Source organism: Lepidothrix coronata, unplaced genomic scaffold, assembly GCF_001604755.1.
Source record: "Lepidothrix coronata isolate B3197 unplaced genomic scaffold, Lepidothrix_coronata-1.0 Scaffold2, whole genome shotgun sequence".
NCBI classification, from domain to species: Eukaryota; Metazoa; Chordata; class Aves; order Passeriformes; family Pipridae; genus Lepidothrix; species Lepidothrix coronata.
In genome coordinates, this window is record NW_016690182.1 from 1,396,045 (window position 1) to 1,415,062 (window position 19,018).

Consider the following 19,018-nt stretch of genomic DNA (forward strand, 5'->3'; position numbering starts at 1 on the left):
CCGCTTAAACCCATTTCTCGTGTTCTGAACAAAGACCAAGGGGGCGTCTGCCTCAGCTCTGGTGGTCTCCAGTTTGTCAGGAGACAAAACTGGGATATAAGCCTCTGAGCTGTCTGTTCCAGCCTGAAAGATCCGGACCGGGGGCCTTGCTGCTCGCAGCCGGAGCCCGCTCGGGAGCGCAGGGGCTGTGCCCGGGGCTCGGGCGGGGGTTTGTTCTGCCACGTGCCCGTAGGCCCGAGAGCCCCTCGGCTCCTGGGAGCTTTACACCACACCAACAGGCCCCGCAGCGGGTCAGGGGCCCGCGGCCTGGTGTCCGTGACACCCCTTCCACCCGCCTGCGAACCGGGGACACCCCGAGACACCCCGGGACATCTCCGGAGCACCGACCAGGACCAGGGCCCCGCGACCCCCGCCCCGCAGGGCCCGGCCCGGCCGCCCCCGCCCCTTCCCCGCGCGTCACGGCGGCGGCGGGTGGATTGGGCGGCACTGGCGGCGGCGAGCGGGGCTCGCTCCTCCCCCGCGCCCTCAGCCATTTTAGCAGCCGGTACCGCCACCGGTACCGTCGCGATCTCCGCCGGCAGCGGTGAGTGTGGGATGGCCGGGGAAGGAACGGGCTGGGCCGGGCCGGGGCAGAGCAGCTCCGGTGCGGTGCCCTCGCTCTGCCCCTCGGCAGCATCTGGGCGCGGCGAGGGGCGGGAGGGTCGCTTCGCGCATAAGGACGGGCGAGGGACGGGAGGGTCTCCCCGAGCACGGGGAAGGGGATGCGGGGCTGGCGCTGCCCCCGGGCCAGGTGGGCCCGCGGGGGCTCCCAGAGGGGCCGGGGCGGCCGGGTCAGCCGGGAGGGAGCGGGGGTTACCCGGGGTCAGGTCCCTCCCTGCGGCCGCGGCTCCCGGGGGCCGGGCCGGGAGGATGTGCCGGGGCTCGGCGCCCCGGACCGGGCGGGCAGCAGCGGCCCCGGCCGCTGCCCGGAGCAGGTGCTGGCCCCAAAAGGCCGCCTGGAGGTGCCGAGCGGGGGTCGGGCCGGCGGCCCCGGCTGAACCCGGGCGGGAGCGCCGCTGCCCGTGCCAGCGCAGCACCGGGCCGGGGCTCCGCTCGGGGCTCCCCTGCAGCTCCGGCGCCTCCCTCAGTTCTCCATCCCCTCCTCAGCCCGCGGGGCCGAGCGCGGTCGCTCCCGCCGTCGGACGGACCAGCTGCCGCCGCTCCCGTCCCTCCGTCCCTCGGCGCCGGGCGGGAGCCGCGTCCCCGGGCGCTGCCGAGGCCTTCCCGGGGCCCTGCCCGGTGCCCCGGCGGGGCTCTCGCCCTCCCCGAGCCCCCCGCCCCCGCCGGGATGCAGAGGAGGAGCTGGGCTCGGGAGATGGGCTGATGCTGATCAGGAGAGGTGATTGCACCGCTCAGCGCATGCTTTTCGGCCACGTCACAGGAGCACCTGTTAAAGGAGAGCAAGAAACGGGATGAATATTTTTGCTGTCCTGTTCCTCTGTGATAAATTTTGCTTTTTGGTGTTCTACAACATCCGCTCTGTGCATTTTTGAAGATAATTTGGGAAACGAGTGCATGTGCATTGCCCAACACCCCTGCCTCGGCTGCACAGACCTCTGCTGATCTAGTGCTGCTGTTTGCCCAGTAATAATTTTAGCATATAGTATAGCATATAGCTTATAACTTTTGGGAAAACAAAAATTAAATATGAAAAATTAAATTATGCTAGGAGAAAAAGAGTTATAGTACAAAATAGTTCAGTGAGGATGCTCAGTAAATATAGATGGAGGTTACAGAGAAATTTGGTGTCAGCTAAGGATTGTTTTATATAAAGTAAATGGAGAGCTGTAGTCCCTGAGGGTGGTGAAAGAGGATTGTCAGGGTAAGGATAATGTCTGTCCTTACTTGTTTGCTCTTCTCATCTTGGACTGTTGCAGCATAAAAATAAGAATATGACATGCTTTGTCATTTACTGTTGTAGACAAACTTGCAGTTGTGGTCTTGCCAATTTCAAGGGCAAAAATTAGCAAATAAAGCTACAGAGAGGCCATAGAAACATGATTTTTTTTTTCCTTTAGATTCTACTGTTTGATCTTTATGATTTGGCATCTCAGACTAACTGCAACAATTAAAGCCATCGTTCTTTTTTTTTTCTGAAGATGTGAAAATCTTAAGTTTTAAACAAATAAATCTCCAAACCAATTTTTTCTCCCAAATAAGAGACAGTTAGCAAAGTTTGGTTTCGTGCTTTTTTTTCTTCTGCTTTTTGTGCATGCATACAAAGTTTGTATTTCAACACAGTTCTACAGAAGCCTTAAATATTTCCACATAAAAGTTATTTTGGAAAATATTTAATGCATTTTTAACATAGTTTTCATTTCTTTGTATTTATCAGTTCCCCTTCATTGTTGTCTTAAACTACAGAACTGTATGAACTTAAAACAGACGATGTGCCCCCAGGAACCCTCCTGTGGTGAGGGTTTCATGAGGTCTTCACTATTTGGGTGTTTGCATCTCATGCAAAATTTACTCATGTATGACCTTTAATGCTCTCTGGAACATACACTGCAAGTCTGCTGATTGACTAATCCAACAGCAGCAGCTATAAATTTGCAGCATAATTAGAGTTTCAACAGATGACACCTTCTCCTGGAGTAAGGGTTATGCTTCAGCCCTTTTATAACACTAGAGAAACCACTCTGGAGCCAATCACTACAGCAAGGCATTGCATACAGGTATATGCCAAGATATCTGTTAAGATATATATCTAGTAAAATAGATACCGCCTCTTTTAAATGAAGTTAATATTAAAATTAAATACCAAACAGTAGCCTGAGCCAAGTAAACATGCAAAATCTATTGAAGTTAATGATAAATAGAGTTAGGTAGTTAACTTGACAAATGAATGAGGGCTTGTTTATAACAAAACTCTTCTGAATAACGCATTGCTTAAGCTAAAAAACAGTTGGAGTTAATCATTAAGGGAAATCTTCATTGTGTACTCCACTAAGCATGTGGTCACTGTGCTTCAGGACATTTGTTTTCTCAGGAGAGAAGGAAGTTGCATGGAAGGAGGAAAGCAATTTCCTGAGAAACAAAATTTACAGTTTTGTTCCGTCTGTTCGTAGTTTGGAATGCTATTTAGATGGTGCAATGTCTTCCACCTTTTTTGTGGAAGGCATATCTCAAAAGCTGGCCACACTGTTTAATTTTCCTGAGTTATAGAGCAGCTGTAAAGTGACTGCTTTGGTTCATCTTTTTTCCAAAGTTGCCTCTTGTCCTCCCTGTAACTGGGGTTGCTCTCCTTCACGTTGCCATTTGGAATAGACTAGCTGTATGGAAGGAAAAGCTTAAGAAACTATTTCTCCTCTGCTGGTAGAGCTATGCTTTACAGTGGATAGGAATTATTAGTACTTTGCTGTTGCTTTTGTTTCCTTGTTTTTTTGGTTGGGGGTGGGAGGGGAATTAGGAGTGCCCGTAATCTGCTGACAGTCCTAGAAACTGCGTGTTTCCTCAAAATGTTGAACTCTGCAGACAGGCACATACAAAGGAAAGCTGAACACAGCACTGGTTATTCCTTCTGTGGACACTCACCCAGAGTAACTTATTCTACACTGAAAGTAAAACAGATGCTGGGACTGGTGTGACAGGTTTCTGTCATGATCTGTGGTGGCCATGGAGCCTGACAGAACCAGGGCCCTTTCTTAGACTGTTCTTTGTGGTCTGAGTGGTGGATGGGAGGACCTTGCCTTAATCCTGGATATGCTGGAGCTGCGAGTTGTTTTTGCTTGTTTTACATGGACACAAACTAAAAGACGCTGTATGGAAAAAGACTTGGCCAGTGGCCAGAATTGCCTGGGAGCTGTGGCTTCACTTTCCTTCTCTGCAGAAGGTCCTAGTGGGACCTGCATTGAGCTCAGCAGAAACAGTTGGACAGAAATTAAACTACAGCAGGTCTGCTTTCCCAGCCCTGCTTCTTCTCAGGGCTATCAGTTCCTAATACCTGATACTTCATATAAAGTACACTCGTAATCAAGATACAGCTTTGGTCATGTGCCAGATGTGAATAACACTATTTACCTGACCAGGTGCGTGATACAGAGGTTAGGAATGAATGGTGGGGGTGGAAATTCCTCGTGCTGTTGTTGTTGCCCTAGATAGGAAGCCTGTCTGCTGTTGGGGTTACTGTGCTGCTGCTGACCTGTGTGGCCACGGCCCAGAGTAGCGTCTGAGTAAGGACTGAGCTGAGGGCTGGCTTCAACTTCATCTTCTTACTGTGAGTGAGGTGAGACGCTGGAACTGGTTGCCCAGGGAGGTTGTGGATGCCCCATGCCCCGGCAGTGTTCAAAGCCAGGTTGGATGAGGCCTTGAGCCAGCCTGGTCTAGTGGAAGGTGTCCCTGCCCATGGCAGGGGCGTTGGGATGAGATAATCTGTAGGGTCCGTTCCAACCCCTTAAGTTTCTGTGTTTCTGCAGAGGTTCGATATGAGGTGTGTTCAGTGTGGGTGTGAGGCGTGTTGGTAAAATTGGCTGGAGAGTTATTTGTATCTCAAATATAGCAGTTAGTTATATCCCAAATATAGCAGAAAACTCAGAGGCACATTGAGCCATTTTTCAGTAAGGAAATAAATAGTACAGGCAATCTGGGGAAGTGGAGGGGAAGAACAAGCAAGGAAAGGTGATTGTGGGCATTGGACTGGGAGGGGTGGGAAGTGTTTTCCTTCAGCCAACATGTTGCCAGATTGTCAGTTTGTATAATGGATGATTTTTAAAGCTTGTGTATGTGAGTTGCTTAGGATGGAAGTGAGGTTGGAGCTGCTGCTTCAAAAAGTCGATGTGCATTTTATTTGCTTTGCTTTTGGATTAACAGCTGTGTAATGTGAAGGATGTGAGGAATTGTTTCCCTCTTTCTTTGCTTCAGATAGAACTAAGCACATGGACTTGCCACTGAAATCAAAGAGTACTTTTCACCTCAGTAAAGTGGTTTTAAGGAATCCTAGATATTAAATTTTATTTATTTAGTTATTTAAATTTTTGCATGGGTTTTATAGTACAGTTAATACCAAATCACTGGATATTGTACATCTGGGAGTTTGCTGGGCTTCAAGGTGAAATATCTTTATCTCCAAGGTAGAGATAAAGTGATCCACTAATTATCACAGATTTAAGAGTCTCGGATTTAAAGTGATCCCAGGTAGATCCTGAGTTATCACTTTAAATCCGAGACTCTTAAATCTGTTATACTTGAATACCACTGTTGTTCAGTGAGGACAAAACTAATGAACTAGGACTTCCTTCAATGTACATTGCTGTGACTGTTGATTTCCTAGAGTGTGTTACTGTTTCATCAGTAGAGCATCTTTTTTTAAAAGCATCCTTGCAACTTGCCTATTAGGCATTAGATTTATATTTCTTTTAAAGTTCTTATTTATAAATTCATTGGTCTGGCAATGGCAGCTGTTAAGTGTCAAAACCCAGAGCAGAATACCTGTATGTACATCTGTTTTACTTTAAACTGTGTGATGATGCTGCAGCTCATCTCCTGATTTTTGCTGATCACTTCTAATGCCCATATTTCCAAGCACTGATAATCAGGAATGTTCTATAGCATAGGTGTATAATGGTACTTAGAATAATAATGTTTATATCGATTTTTAAAAAAACTAGGTATGCTTGAAAGCCTGTGAAATTAGAAACAAGTTGACATGGCAAGGACAGGCTTAAAATAGCACATTACATCCCAGTACTTGTTCTCTCTCAACTTATACTAATTAAAGAGATGTTTAAATTATCATTTGAATAACACTGAAGTAGTGTTCTGTTTGAACTCTCCTTACTAGAGAAAATAAGATTGTAAGTGAGCAATACCAAGACAGTGACAGAAATGCTTGTGTACAATTTCTTTCTAAAAAGTTATTTAAACTTATTATAAGTAAATATTTTTAAAGTCATCTGTTAATGACACATTTAGCCTACCCATTGTACTTTTGCTGTAGTATAAGCATGGTCAACATGTAAAAGTTTTCTTAACATCTAGCTAATGGTTATGTTTTGCAAAAGTACTTATTAGGTCTGTAGAGCAGACCTGGTTTTTGTTTGTTTCTTTTTAAGCTATTTTACAATACAGTGCAACCCATTTTAAGGTGAAAGTAGTATTAGTACAGCGTACTCTGATCCTTGTTTCACTTAGCAATGTGCTTCACTGAACTGTGTAGCATTTTAAATTTAAATTACACTGAATACATTCTCGGAGACACAGCAGTAGACCGAAGGGACATGAAAGGATGGTTGTTTTGTTTCCTGAGCCGCTGTTCTGCACATTGCAGGCCCCAAGATGTGCATCCTGCGCCGCACCTTCACTGAGGTTTTCCTCTGTACGTGCACTGACTCCGTGTCAGCAGTTTGGTATCTGGTTTATGATGCTGCTTGTTTGTGTGTTTGCTGTGTAACTTTGGAGAAGTGACTTGAGTGGTAATGGTGCCTTTAGCTGAGATTCCTACTGAGTGCTGTTCTTTCATGGAAAACACAGGCCTCAGGAGAGTGCCATGGGTGCCAGGCTGGGCTCTGGCAGTGTCAGTAGTGCCCACTAAGCAGCCGTGTGGGGTTTGACATCACAGGGATTGTGTTACTGGAGACTGAGAGCTTAAACACCTTCATTTCTTTGATGAAATTTTGACCTTTAAATGACACAACTGAAAACAAATGTCAAGCATCCACGCGCTGCTGCTTATTTCACCATGTATTTCCTTCCATCCCCAAACAGTTGTATTTTCAGCCTCTGCCCACCAGGCCTTTGGCATTGCTGTAACTGATGCACCCCTTGTACATCACCTACACTGCTCACTGTCAGAGATGGAGGGCAGCACTTAAAATAGCTGTATAACTGTAAGTGACCCTTAGGCCCTTTTAAGGGCCTTGTTTGCACAAATCTCACTCACAGATCAAGAAAAATAGAGGAACTGAATAAATTATAATGTTAAGTATGGGATACCACAAAGAAAGATTCTGTTCCATGTTGGTAGTTATCAGCATGTTTGTATTTCCCAGTTCAGTTATTTGGAAAAGAAATATAAAGCAAATAAATGATTTCTGCAGAGCACACGTGTGCCCTGAGGCACCTCTTTCACAGCTGCCAGAGAATCTTTCTGCAGCACAGTAAGAACAGCTTTAACACTTGTGTTAGGTTTGCTTTAACTGTCTGCTACTGCAAGTGAATTTTTCTTCCTATCCCTCAGTTGCACAAAGGCTTTTACAGAGAGAAACGTTGCCATGCCGATATATCTGATAGGTTTTCCTGTGAATATTTTCCAGCATGGCCATGTCTTGCTGTGGAACCCAAAGGCTTTGGAGGGGCTGACACTGTGCAGGCAGATCCCACCACAAGCCTGCTGTAGGCATTGGAGAGAGCCTGATGTTCCTTCATTCCATCATCTCTGCTCTCCACAGCATCCACTGGACACACCTGTTGATTTCTGTCCTTGCATTTTTTGTATTGGGTGCTCTGCTGTAACATAAGAGCTGTACTTCTTGGTTTAGGATAAGATGTACTGATGAGCCTGAAATTCAGTGGTCTTTTAAGACAAACCTAAAGTTGTGCTGTGTTTCTGGAGACTGAGCAGCCAAGTTGCTCATTCTACATGCAGCTTACTCAGCTCAATAGCAAGCTTCAGATACCACAGTGTTTGCTAAAACAAGAACTTTCTCAAAATAAATAAATTTTTGCTTCATGCAGTGATTGCTTATCTGCCTACAAGGCTGATTAAAGATTTCAAAATTTACAAAACAGTAACTTACTTATTATGTGTGTTTCTGTGCTCTAGGAGCCACCTGTACAACTTAAACCAAAAAGCACCCTAAGATGTGTTTAGAGAAACATTAGACTGCAAATAACGAGTGGTGTCAGGTCCTCACACAAGGGGACATAGGAAGCACACTCACTGTCCCGTTAGGCAGGTGCTGCAAAGTGTTTGATCTAATTTCTCAGGGTTTTATTGCTCATGTTTGGGGCAGGTGGCACACAGGGCAGAATGAGTCTTTGCATATTTAAATGAGTGCTGATATCAGTGTCCTGTTGGGTGTGTTGGGCTGAAGGGAGCTGGGTAAGACTACATGGAGCTTGTATTGTCCTTCCAGGTAAGAGGATGAAAGTATCTTGCTGGAAAAAAAAAAATCAAAGCAAATTGATGGAACTGGTCAGATTTACTGGAACACTTCACCTTACCCAAGCAATCCAGTGGGTGCTTTGTTGTTTCCTCTCCAGTAGTCACACACGCAATAGTTTTTGAAGAGATTCTTTTAAGTTCAGTTTACCTAAAGGACTTGATAAGTAGAATACACAGTGAGTCATTCTTATTAAATGTTTTGCCTTGGAAGCTAGAGGAGTTGAGCAGCCTGTGGAATGGCACTACTTCAAATATTCTGGTTAAGGTTGAGGAGCTGGAAGCTGCTGAGTGTTGGCTCACAGCAAAACCCCAAAAATTTATGAATGAGGGCATTTGTTTGATAGCTTAAGATGACAACTTGGCAACCAGCTGCTTTTTTCCTGTACCATAGAGCCACTTTGGATTAGGAAGATTACTAACTCCTGACCTCCCACAAATAATAAATTATGCCTATTAAAGTGTTTGGGAATGTATAAAATGAATCCGCAGTAAAATTTTAATAAATGGTTGGGAATGGAGGAGTGGGTGGTGGGTTTTTATTTGAGTGTTTTTTGGTGTTTAGTTTTTTGGCTTTTTTTCTTTCAATAAAGATAAAAGTGGGCTAGTTTTCACGCTATAGCTTCTGGTTGCCTTTTTTCCCTAATGCACTTCTGTGGACACACTAAGCTTGTAAAGGCTGGAGCAGCAACAAATTGCTGGAGGCTACTTTGTTCATTATTAGCTCATTTTCTGCGTGTAGCTCTAATTTAAGGCTTGGTTAAAGTTCTTACAAAGCTACAGTGCAAATAATTCTGTGTCAGCAAAACTAAACCAAGGTGATGCTGCCATCCTCGCTGTGCCACCTGTGTGGAGCTCTGTCACACAGCCCGTGCAACTCAAAGGTTATGTATAACTGGCTGCCTGCAAAATCTGCAGCCCAGAGGAACAGCCCAGAAGTCCAGCTGGGATCACCACAGTCCAGATCTGGACTGAGTTAGCTGCCATGAACCTAAACTTGACTCAGACAGAGAACCAGAGGGCTTCTTGCACTGTATTCACTTCTCTTTTGGAGTGTTACACTGAGGTCACATTTGTGTCAATTCAACAAATTTGCTGAAGTTGTGTTGCATCTTAAAAATTGCTTCAAGTACTAACTTCTCTAGCCTCTTTTCTGTTCCTAGTATGGTAGTTTTTGTTTTGGTCTTCTTTCACAATGAAAACTCATATACTTAAAGAATTGCAATACTGTATAGGTAAAGTGTAGTTTTATAACAGTATTTTCTGTAGCTTTGAATGTTATGTAGAAGAGTTGAGACAGTAATTCTGCAGCTAGTGGTAATATCCAATAACAGCAAAGTGATACAGCAATAGAAAGGAAAAATGAAAGAGAAAGAAGAGATCCTAGTTTGTGAGGTATGTTATCTTTTTGCACCAGATGTAGAAGTAGGAAGGATGGAGAAGTTTCTGTCTGCCTGTAGTAGCCCATTAGTTTGTCATTTTGCATATTACTTTCCATGAAGAGAGCTGTATGTATTGTTGATTCATACTGTGTATTTGCACTGGGTAATTTAATACTGAACTTGATAGCCTTGCTTTTGTACCTTTGTTTGATAGATGTGTTTAATTTTCATTATGAAAATGGATAATCTGTTTATTTCATAAGCATGGAAATGCTTTTGTATTTTTATGAGCTCCACTGTTTGAACTTGGTCAAAAGTGCTTTCATTATGAAATGTATCACCACAGGGAAGAGGAACAACTGGAAAGTGAAACTAAGCTTGCTGTGTTTAAATAAAAAGCAGACTGAGAACATGGAGCTGGAACAGGGATCGGAGCAAGTTTATGCCTTAGAAGACTATGGAGAGCATCCTGTTTGTGTGAGTGTTCTACTTTTTGCCGTTCTGGCATTGTCACTCCTCCATCTGGCTGGTCTGTTGTTCTTGCCTGTCTTGAAGCACCTATGCAGTGACCATTATGGCTCCATGGACTCAGCTGAGGAGGAGAGTGTGTGATAAACAGCCTGGGAGTTTGTCTGACAAAACTGAAGATAAAAACTCGTTCTGTCCTTGAGCTGAGTGCAGGTTATTTGAATGTTCAAAGACAGTCTGATGAATGATAATCACATACACAGAATGGTCAGAAGTAAGTGTAAGCCTCTGTCCAGATCACGTTACCACACCAGCTGTTTCCCTACCTTTGTGATTCATGGTCTGTGCCCAAACACTGGCAAGGTAAAGGAGAGGATGTTCTATTCCCTGAAAGGTCATAGTAGATAAGATTTCTGTTTCTCTAAGGTGATTCATTGGTGTTCCTCAGACAGAACAGTTAGTTTAATAAAGTTGTTACATATTACCTCTTAGAAAGTTTATAACTTTCCTTATTTAGCTGAAAATGAGAAATATTTTTGTAATGTGCATAGCATTAAGTAGATTTATCTTTCAGAACGTTAAGCTTTGAATACTGGGTTGCAGAAGCTTTAAACTTGAGGCTTTAAAGCAGCTTTAACCTAGAGTACACTTCAAAACTTTTTGTCAGGCACAGTGTTTGGCAGTGTGTTACATCATTCAAGCACCTGAAGGCACTCAGAACATAGAGTTTAGGTGAAAACTGAAAATGGTTACGAGTTTCTAGTGGTATCCCATGACCTAAAGTAGAGCACCTGAACAGCCTGTTCCATGTTTGCAAGGAGCAGGTAGTGTTTTGCATTTATACAAATGACACCAACAACCAACAGCTGACAAAGCTCTTATTACCAAGCCAGGGAAAGTTTGGGTTGAGTGGTCTGTTTAGATATGTTTGTAACTTAAGAGTGTGTAGAATTTTCACTATTTAATGTTTTTCTTTTCTAGATTTTTCATGAGTTTGCCGACCTACTTACCTAGAAACATTTGAATTGCAGTTGTGTTCAAGGCAAAGTGACATGTTTGTGTTCTAGCGAGTAGTAAGATTGACAATAACTAGGGAGTGGGCACTTAGATAGCCCTTACTCAAACCTTCCAATAGGAACGTTGTCCTCCCATCACTGTAATGATCAGTCCAAATATTGACAGACTTGAAGTGCATATTTTTAAGTTGAATTAAAAACATTTTCTGACAAAGTTAGCTTTTTGAGTATCACTGCATTTATTAATAAACTAAATTATTATTTTCTTTATTACTAACCATGGATTGTTGTGATACAGTGTCATACTAAAGATTTTTCTGTCCCTTTTTTCAGAACAAAAAGTTCCTAAAAATAAGTTGAAAGAATGGTCAACAGCGTCAGCTTCCTCTTCAGGCTTCCTTCAAAATTTAGGGCTGAGACCACTTTACTGTCTGTTTAGTCTAGTGTTGCAGGAACAGTTCGTTCTTCTACAGTTGCTACTGTGATTCCAGCTTTACTCATCTAGTTATCTAAATATGTCATGCCATCGGGCCCCCTCAGTTTTTATGTTTCAGACCATGGAGATTTGAACAAATCCCTTTCAGGAAGCTCTGTGGCTGTGCTAGTGCCCACTGAGGGGTAGGACACGTGCACAGGCATGATCATGATGATGTGGCTATGCAGCTCCTTGGCCAGAGCCAGCTTCCAGCTCAGGCTTGGAGCACCTGGGCCTGGACAACTTTGTCCTCTGCTGCTTTGCAAAAGCTACTTGGATGTTTTGGACTAAACATCAAATGGTTCTGCCCCTGAAAATGTACACCTTAGACAAACACTTTTGTGTCTATAAATAAGAAGTGCAATAAATGTGCCTTCCTGGGTATTGGGGGGTGGTAAAGTTCAAAACCTCGCTGGTTAAAACTGCCTCAGAGGTAGATTTTTTCCTCTATTTTTTTTTAAACTTCTTGAAGAATTGTGCTAGTTTCTACCTTGCTCTGCTTAGTATGAATGTTTGTGTTCAGACTACTTTTGAACAAAATAGTTTTTAGAGCTGTGAAATCTAAAAATTTAAATGTGCACTTTGCCTTACAGGAGAAAATGTAACATTTGTTTGGTCACCTCACTTCTTTGAAGTGCAGATAAAATCAAAGAGCTGTTATGATGTACTAAATAGTGAGATAGTACTAAATAGCCTTCTGTGGTAGAAAATGCCAAGTAACATACCCTAAAGATATCTCAGACTATCATAAAGCACATGAAAGTATCAGAAAGCAAGTTCACTGACAAAAAGTTAAAAGTCAAGTCAGCAGAAAGTTGCAGTACAAATTCCTGTCTTAGATAAGTTACTGCTGGGGAATTCCACATGTGGATCCAGAGAGGATAGATATCTAGAGATGAATCTAGCTATGTTTGGCTAAGAAGTGATGGGGTAGGTTCAACATGAACCAAACAATAGACTGTGCTAAAGTTTTGCATTAAGACTACAGTAAAATTCAGTTCCTTAAAGATACAAAAAACATCATCACTCTTTCACTGGAAGATACTGTGATTGTGCAAAGGATTAAACTCTGCCTGCTCCCCACGCTCCTCATGTTTATTGACCCTCAGAGCATTTGTATTGCACAATGAAAATGAAAAATAGAGATGACTAATGCTTGAAATCTCAGGGGCCGCCATCTCAAATGACCATGGGTGGGGGCAGTTTTCTTAAACTTGTGTTTTTGAAGTGCACAGCTGATCATCTGTATATCAGAACATCTGCAAGGAGAGAATTTCTGCAAATTGCAAATAAGAGAGCCTAATTTTCTATTTTTTTTTTTTTTTTTTTGCTTAGTCACAAAAAAAAAGGGGGGGTGGAATTTGCATTTGAGTGTGAGCTTCTAAGAGAAAAGAGAAAGTGTATTTCCCATCTCTGGCGTTCCTCTTGTTGACTGTCCCCACAGAATTTTGAAAAACTCATAAAAACCTTAGAAAAATCTCTCCCAGCCCCCAGAACACTTTTAGTAGGCAGAAGTCTGCTAATGCAGTACATGAGGAGGAACATTTACTCTCCCCCTTCCCTTTTTAAGTATGTAAATAATTTCACTACCTAAATTACGACCCATGTCTGAGAACAAAGCAACCTAATGACAAGGCTGAGATATGATGGAGTTTTGCAAAAGCAATAAAGGTAAATGTAAAATTGGTGGCAGAATTTCTTGTCAAAAGCTGAAAGCTGAGGAGCCAGTCAGGTTCTCTGAAGGAATATGGAATGTTGTTTAGAGCTTCAGCCTGTTACATTGCACAACAGCCACTCTTGAGAAGACATCTAAAGAGAAGTTCATAACCGGGGAACTGCAGTGAAAGGAGAAGCTGCTGTGGCTCCTTCTGTGCCTGCAGAACACGGATTTGCTCAGGACTCTCAGTGGAGGATTAGGATGATCCCTGTCATTACACTGCCTGCTTCCCTGCCAGACTGTACTTGAGCTCATGCACTTTAACATTTGACTGTTTGAATCACTCCTTTCACAGAAAGGTTAATACAGAGCAATGCTGCAAGACTTCAGGAAATTTATAAAGAAAGGAAGTGGCTTTTGATGACTGGTGGTTGTGTTCGTGTTTCTAAGATTTGGTCAGATAAATCTATTGGCTAAATCCTATTTAAAAAAGAAGGGTTCGGTGTTTAATTTTTCCTAACTTTTGTTCTTATGTAGTAAGAGATTCCTGTTACTATTTTGTTTTATCTTGGAAAATGCCATTTTAATTTTAAGTCTTGCTAATGCGTCATCACGAGGGTACATAGAATTCCTCCTACGTTGTGCTGCACAGATGTTTGGTAACATTCCAGATTCAGAGCCAGGAAATAAGTGTTAATATTTAATCTGTGCACCTTGGGTAATGTCATTAATGAGCCTTTTGGCTTGTTGGGTAAAATAGTATTAATAGTTGTCCAACCCTAATACTGTGACTTGATCAGAGTCTGAACTTGAATGCATGAACTCAAGGAATCAGTGAAGCAGCTGTATCCACCTGGCATAAGTATAAATATATTGTCCTGGATAAATTTTTAAAAACTTTTACCCAGGGAGACTATTTCCTTCATCTTCACTTGCAAAACAAAAAACACCTGATGTCCTAATTTCCTTACATTGTCGATTGTCAAAATGATTATTATAAGTGTTAGAGGGGAGATGAGCACCCTAATTCTTAAACAATCTCTTGTCAGTGCATATGTTCCTGGTGGTTCTTTCCCTCTACTCCACTCTTGTGAGACCCCACCTGGAGTGCTGCATATAGTTCTGGTGTCTTCAACATAAGAGGGACATGGCACTGTTGGAGGAAGTCTAGAGAAGGCCACAAAGTTGATAAGGGGACTGGAGCACCTCCTCTATGGAGACAGGCTGAGAAATGTGGGGCTGTTCAGCCTGGAGAGGAGAAGGTTGTGTGGAGACCTCACAGCAGCTTCCAGGATCTGAAAGCGCCTACAGGAAAGCCAGAGAGGGACTCTTCATCAGGAACTGTGGTAACAGGACAAGGGCAAATGGGTACAAACTGAAAGGGGAAATTTAGGTTAGATGTTAGGAAGAGATTTTTCACTGTGAGGGTGGTGAGACACTGGCACAGGTGGTCCAGAGAAGTTGTGGATGCCCCAACCCTGGCAGTGTTCAAGGCCAGGCTGGATAAGGCCTTGAGCAACGTGGTCTAGTAGGAGATGTCTCTGCCCTTGGCAGGGGGGTGGGACTGGATGATCTTTAAAGGCCATTCCAACCGCTGATCGTTCCACGGTTCTGTGGTTCTATGACTTGACTCCCCGTGTGCCCAGGGCCCAGAGCACGGCGCAGTCGGGCCCGGCCTGTGCGAGGCAGCGCCGCAGGGAGGGAGCTCAGGGACATACAGGGCAGGGTCTGGACAGAATTTAATGAGGCAAAACTACCAGGTGAGTCTACAGGAAGGACTTTCCCAATTCAGATAGTCTCAATGGACTGTTTTCAGTTGTGGAATCTTGCCTTGGCCTTTAGCCTTTTCTGCCTTTGGGGCATGCAAACAGCTCTTACCCTTTCACCCAATACTTGCTTGCCCTAGTGTTACAAATTAAGAGAGAGTTTCACACCGGGCTGTTGGATAATTGAGAAATACTGGGTCAGTGTGGCTGGGTTGGCTTCCATTACAGTACTTACTGCAGCAATAGATGTTTGACACTTACAAATAATTTTTTTTTTTTTCTGATTGATGTGAAGTGCATGTGTTCTGAAGCAGTAAATGGAATCAGTGAATATAAGGGACAACAATAATATTTTTCTTGAAACCAAAAATAAATTTGATCTTTATTAGTAGCTAAGTAAAACATTGTATTAACTACTTTTTAAACAGCAGTAAGAGAAACATAATTTCCTAATATACTTGTGGTTTTGCTATTTCAAATAGAATGTATATATTTAAACAGGGAGCATCGACTTTCATCAGAATCCACTATAACTGAGCTTCCCCTCTCCCTGATTTTGGGCCACTGGTACTGGTATTTACACTGTACAAACACAGTGAGAGCTCTCAACTCTCAGGCTTTGAGCTACTATTGTAGTGCCAGAGCACAGAAGTACTTCTGAAAGTTGGTCAGGTTATCTCTGGAGTTTTCACTGGCCTTTGTGATGTACCAAATGTGCAAGAGGAAAATACGTAGAAATCTGCTCGTGAGAAAGTAAGGAAAATTGGACTCATGAACCTTTTTTCTACCATGAGTAACTTGCACTAATATTGGTGGAGTTTGTTTTCATAAAAACACCGACGTGATGTAAAAACTGAATCATTTCCTTTAGGTTTTTTTCTTTCAGTCTTTCTAACCCGAATTGCATTGTAATTAGCCACAAGATACTTATCTTATTGCTATTTCATCACAGTCTTCTAAGCTGTAGAAATGTTCTATCATTCTTGTGTGAGCCAGGTATAGATCTGGAAAATCAAAACTTGTGGAGAGCCTCACAGTATGCGCTCATTTGTTTATTGTGCTTAAGTGTGCTGCATCTTCCTGGCAATGTGGTATTTCTCAGTCTTTCTGAAATTTCTTTTTGAAACCCCAGCCTCTTTCAGTCCTAGTACTGGAACAAGTTCAGGATGACTAGATGCTGATGGAGTTCCCTTCCAAAAACTGACTAACTAATAACTCATGTACTTGTTCAGGTCAACTCAAATTTTTTTTTTGCTGTGTAAAACCACTTTTCCACTTACGAATTCTGCATGCTTGCTGTGGTTACCAAAATGTTTAGATCTGCCCAAATGCTAGAGAAGTTCCAGAAACAGTTGTTACTTATTCGTATGGGATTGTTTTGGAAGATTTCAGAACTTCCTGAATGGAGTCAACCGTGAGTATTTATGCTAAAGTCAGAATTGTGTCTCCATTTGAAGTTGGCAAGAGCTCAGTTGCAAAGGAACCAGACTTCCTCCAGTGTTGTTTTTAAACTGAAAACAACCTGCTTTGCAGATTCCAGTTTTCTTCACAAGCTAGAACACTGCCCTTTTCCTGTCTAATGTCATCTTTGTTACTAGATGACTTCCCTAACACAGCGTTGGAAGTAGACAGAAAAAGAAGTTGTGTTTTCTTCTAATCATGCTGTTACATAGTAAATTGGATCCCTGGCAAGATTTTTAACACCAGCAGAAGGACAATAAGCACTGTTGTTCATATACTTTCAATATTTAACCTTTACAGTGTTTTAGGCTTGGGCTAATTAAAGCCTTTCCTAGTGAAGATAATAATTTGCTGCCTTATTAAACTGCATAGGATAAAATTTCTAGCCACAGGTACTTCTTTAGGTTTTGAGTTACACTTAGAAATTCTAGTAGTGCGTGCAAATGTTAAGTTGATTCTGTTCTGTCTGAGCAGTCAAATGCAGAGAAGATTAGGGCATTTCCTCCTTTCAGAGGAATAAACCATCTCCCTGTCCCCATGCACACTTCTGCTCTTACTTAATCCCATAAGCTTTTGTGACTATTTAAAAGCTGTTTTTCTATATTAAAACAACAAAAAAAAAATCCTGTTGTTTTTAAGATATCAGTTAAATTAGGAAGAGAGGAGTGTCTCTTGTGTCCTAGAACCTGTGCTTTGATTTCGTTTGTTCTGTGGCCCTGGCTACAGGACAGGAATAGAGTGTTGCATATTTTCTGTCTCTGGAGCTTTTAACTGAGGATATCAGTCAGATTATACTGAGAACATCTCTTCTATCTCTGGCAGTCCATAAAGCACAGTGGCAGTCAGGAGTAAGCTTGGACTACCGAAGTTTTGTAAACACCCAGCCTGTAACAGCCATAAGGAAAACATTACCTCACCAGTGAGGTTTGCAGTATGAACACTGAAACACGTCACTGCAAATGTTAAATGAACTCTAGACCACTCTAGCAAATTTCAAAATTGCTAGAAGCTTTTTCACCTGAGGAAAATCCTTTGGAGATGCTGAAAACCCAACTATCTGGGAGAGAAACTGCATCTTCTCTTGTTAGGTTTGGGGTTTTTTTGCAGTCACCCCTGACGCACACGGGTCGCTCTCACTGGGAACATGGATTTCCTGCATCGAGAGCCTGGAAGCTGCTGTTTCCAAAATAGCTAGATAAGGACCTCAATAGGCTAGTTATGTCCAACAGTTAAGAGAAATAATGATCTTTGTAAGTCAGTAGAAAATATCGCATATTCTAAATATTGTAGTATTAAATAGTAGTTCTATTTTGATACTGTGAAATTTGTCATGAGTGCCAAATCGTCTTTCATTTGTAAAGAATGGGAAAGTTTACTGAGAACATAACTGCTGTATTTTAGTAATATGTAGTTGTGTTGCCTTGAAGGTATCCTTGATGGTGCATTGATGTGAACATTGCGTCTCATCTTTTCTCTTAAAGTCTAATTAAACTTAAATGGGATATTGAAGGCATAAGGGGTAATTTGAATAGCTGAGTTTGGCTTCTAACCAAATAGAATTGGTACTTTTGCAAGTTGAGTATGTCAGACTGTTATGCATTATATTTAAAATATGATGAACATTTATTTAGCATGAGTTTGGGATGGTCCTGCAATGGATCAAAATCTTATACAGCCACATGCAAGTGCCAGAAACACTAAAAACATTCTAGCACCTCTCTTTTATTTCACATTTCAAGAGAAAATGTTTGTAAGAGAATTTTGCAAGGGACATTTAACTCAGCTTCAGTCTGTAAAATTGATTGAAATCTTAGATTTATGGGGAAAGCTATTAAAACATAACCAGATTAAATATCAGTTAAAGCTTTCTGTATGTAAACACCCAGTAGTCAAAGAGAATGATTATGCTGTGACTTTTTGGAGCCTTATCTCTGCAGTTACACACAGCCATCTTTTATTCACTGGTCATGGGACCAGTGAGGCCTCTCTGCCCATATAACCATGCTTTTGTTCTGGAAACTCTTCTCTTACCTCAACACCCAAAATCTACTTCATGTTTCTCATGCCTCCCTTGGGCAGTGTGTGTGCCATGGGGAGTCCTGAGTTCATGTTTCTACTGATACTCATCTATCAAGGATGAGAAAGGTCTTGTTGTTTCTGCTTTGAGACTGAAGAATGGACCATATGGAATATAAGAGTCTCTTTCTTGTCTTTTTTTTTTAATTAAATTATATTAAGCTGCTGTTCATAACTTTATTCAGAACATGTTTAAACTTGGGGGTGGAGGGGGAAGGGATAGTGTCCCATAAAAGTTAAACTACTTTTTTGGTAGCTTGGTCTCTATCTGTACAATGTAGTTTGGAAGCCTAATCTTTTCCAATAATGCAATTGCTCTCCTCTTGTATGGGTTGTGTTTGGAAATTCTAAAGATTCCTCCTTTCTGCAAGGCAAAAAAATTCCCAACCTCTAACATGTTCTTTTTTTCCTTTTTTTACTATAGATTTAATTGACACTGAAAAAAACCTCAGTCAGCACAGTCAGATCCCTTGTAAGTACTCCTGTGTGTGTGTGTGAGCTTTTACATGGGCTCAAGGGAAAAAGCCAAGGTTGTCTTTTTGGGACTCACTAAGTTTTTCCAGCTGATGTCTGTTAAGAA

At 42.4% G+C, this 19,018-nt stretch overlaps 1 protein-coding gene across 7 annotated transcripts in view; it reads left to right on the forward strand.

Annotated features, from left to right (window-relative positions):
• Positions 1 to 468: 468 nt before the first annotated feature.
• Positions 469 to 19,018, forward strand: part of ACSL4 (acyl-CoA synthetase long-chain family member 4) — a 36,068-nt gene continuing 17,518 nt past the window's right edge. For 4 of the 7 annotated variants that reach the window (XR_001874981.1, XM_017815856.1, XM_017815877.1 and 1 more), the window contains exons 1-2: positions 469 to 583; positions 18,863 to 18,910. The gene's annotated coding sequence lies outside the window, so the exon portion shown is untranslated. Of the gene's footprint in view, positions 584 to 9,865; positions 9,997 to 18,862; positions 18,911 to 19,018 lie in introns of all 7 variants that reach the window. The other 3 variants (XM_017815884.1, XM_017815901.1, XM_017815865.1) reach the window with 2 other exon arrangements.